Source organism: Mus musculus, chromosome 7 (genome assembly GCF_000001635.26).
Source record: "Mus musculus strain C57BL/6J chromosome 7, GRCm38.p6 C57BL/6J".
Lineage (NCBI taxonomy): Eukaryota > Metazoa > Chordata > Mammalia > Rodentia > Muridae > Mus > Mus musculus.
The window spans coordinates 69,753,345-69,756,557 of record NC_000073.6 but is presented as its reverse complement, the minus strand read 5'-3'; positions in this window follow the sequence as shown (position 1 = coordinate 69,756,557).

Genomic DNA, 3,213 nt, shown 5'->3' with positions numbered 1-3,213 from the left:
TTTTTAGGGACAGAGGACATTCCCTGCAATTCTAGACTCTTTCTCTCAAAGTCCACTCACAGGGTACCTTTGACACAGAGTGAGGTTGCAACAGTTCTCCCTAAGTTCCCTTCATTGACTGGAGTGTTGCATCTTAGCATGCTCTGATAGAAATACAGGGACAGGGTGAGAAACTTCCCTCTTGGTATTCCCTCCAAGGTCCTCTGCAGACTCCAGAGTTGCTAGCCACACAGATTAAAGTCTAGTCCTCTAGGAATGTGTGTGTGCTGATTTTAATCACAGCCATTTCCATCCCCCAACTTTGCAAAGAGGTCAGCAGCCCATGCAGAGATCTCTTTAGCCACTAAGCTAGTCTTTGTTTATTTTGAAATCTATCAGCAAGAGGAAACTTTGCTTGCGTTTTGCTTGAATAAAATAATAATAAAAAACTGGTGAAACATTTTGTTTTTGTTTTTGATTTTATTTCTCTTAGGGTGGTGCTTTTAGTTTCCCAGTAGAAATATTTTGCAAATATTTCCTCTCTATGTGGAGTTTCTTTTAAGTTAATGCACTCACTCAGAAATGTTATGTATAAAGCCACAGGTCAGCATTGAACCTCAGGGATGTTTTTTAAACAACCATTAGGAGATCCACCTCTTCTTTTGCATCTAAAGACTACAAGCCTGTGGCCTCCTCTTTGCATGGGGGTTGGTGTTTTTAGGATTCAAGTAATTTCCTTTTCTCTGATGAATTAGAAATATTTAAATAGGGAGTACTGGCTGCTTGCCCTGTTCAAGCTGCTCATCTCATGCAATGTTGTAAGATGTGCAATGATACTCTTTGTGGATGAAGACAGGATATGGTTTTCCCATACTTTTAACAAATGCCACTAAAAGTTTCGTAGATGGAGCTGGAGCCAGGGTGTCTAGAACACCAAGCTTTCTGATGGTCCAGCTTTTAAGTGCAGCAATTGGCTTTTCATAGCCGGTGACCCTTGGGACCTAAGCACTAACAGCATCATCTGAGGTCCGTACTGTATGTTAGGAATGTCACAGGAAGTCTAAATCGAATGCCAAGTGCCTTTGTGCCTGGGGTTTGTTTGGGGGTATTTATACCCAGATAAACCTTCCCTGAAGATGAAATGGTATTCCCATGTGCAACCAGAAGTCAAAACTGCACAGCATCTGTTCCAAGCTGAAGTGTCTATAGAAGGGCACTGGCTATGAATAATATCAATTCACAGTTTTATTAATAGGCACAAATTAGAAGCTTATGGTGGCATTAATTTTAATGAAAGATTTATCAACTGAAAATTAGCCCATAATCATTTACTATTGATTGAAAATTAGACACCTTTAATGAATTACAATAGCAAAATGGATTTGGTACCTTAAAAGAAAGTCTACGTTGCTCTGCTATTAGTAAAACTAACGTCTACCTTGGCAATATTATCAGTATGCTATTTTTTTTAACCTCATAAAGTCAAGGGAATTAGAGAGTTGACTGAAAGTCATTTGGAGTATTCATAACCACTGCACTGATGTCAACACCAAGTCACTAATACATAGCATAGACACACCATGCTCTATGATACATTCTCTAGACATTTAGGGAAACATGGTTTCATAAATGACTTTCTACACACCTGGAAGCTGTAATGTCAGACTCTATACCTAAGGATTTCTCCCAAAATATGCACCACTCTCTCCCTAATGCCCAATAAACATCTCTCTGTTAGACCCACATTCAGGTGTTACTTGGATTCTTTTAATATGTTGTTAAAACAAAATATGGTCATGAGAAGCTTTATAGAAGAACATGAGCTGAAAAACCAGCATCACACTCCAATCTAGCTCTTTGTCCTTACCCCTTTTCTAACACTTACTGAACTGTGTTGTATACTAACTTCCTCTTTTCCTCCACTTTTCCTTATGTGTAAAGCCAACTAAAATATAAATGTTGAAATGACAAAATGAGTTTTCTTCCCAGCTATAATTCTACTTACTGTTATATAGTCTACATCAAATAAATATGTTTTTTACAAATGTATACTTTGTTGAGGGTCAGTAGGTTCTGTGATGTTGGCCTATATTCGTTGATGCTACAGTTTTGTTTTTTTTTAAATCATGAACACTTCCCGAAGATTACTGCATTGAATGCTTAATCTTGCCTTGTGATGTTATGTAAGGTGATATGATCTTTATGATATGATGGGTCTATTGGAAGAAGGTTAAGTAAGTGAAGAGGAATTATGGAATGCCAGTCTCTTCTTTATTGTGTTTTCTTCTTTGCCCCCATATACAGACCTTCTTTCTTTTATTACATGCTGCCATCCTGCTTGCTTCACCAAGCATACCCAAGCAAACAGAACAAGTGATCATGGAAGAGATCCAAAGTAAATATTTCTTCATTATAGGGTGTTATTCTCAGGTATTTTGTTAGGGTAATAGAAAGAAGACTATTAGACAGACAATCTCTCTTAACCGCAAAGAAAATGCCTTTCCAAGGTCTCTTGCTTGATGAGTATTAAGGTGTTGAATAAGACAGCCTATAACTCTTCTTGGGGTAATTTGAGTAGGTATGGCCCCCAGCGACTCATGTATTTGAATGCCTGGGCCATATGGATTGGCATTATTAACAGGTATGACCTTGTTGGAAGAAGTGTGTCACTGTAAGGGTGGGCTTTGAGGTCTCCTATGCTCAAGCTACACCCAGTGTAACAGAGTCTTCTTTTGCCACCTGTGGATCAAGATGTCGAACTCAGCTCCTTCTTCAGCACCATTTCTACCTGCACACTACCATGTTTCTCACCATGGAGATAATGGACTGAACCTCTGAAAGTGTAAGCCAGCCACAAGTCAATGTTTCCTTTTATAAGAGTTGGTGAAGTCATGATGACTCTTCACAGTAGGGAGTCTTATTAATGACATTTCCTAGGTTCTTATAACAATTGAGTGTTGTATGTGTTATTAATATTGATACAGTGCATGTATTTCATTATTATTGCTTAAGGCCATATTATTCATAGTCATTCCATAGCAAAATGCAAATGAAAGCAACTGAGGCAATAAAAAAAAATGGAGATTTTGCCACTTTTCCTGGGAGCTGCTGAATACCTCTTGCTTAAGATCCATGTCTTCTCAAGGCCAGGAAAATGGCTCAGCAGATAAAAGTACTTGCTAGCCAGTTTGATGACCTGAGTCTAATGACTGAAATAAGTGAAGGTACACACAC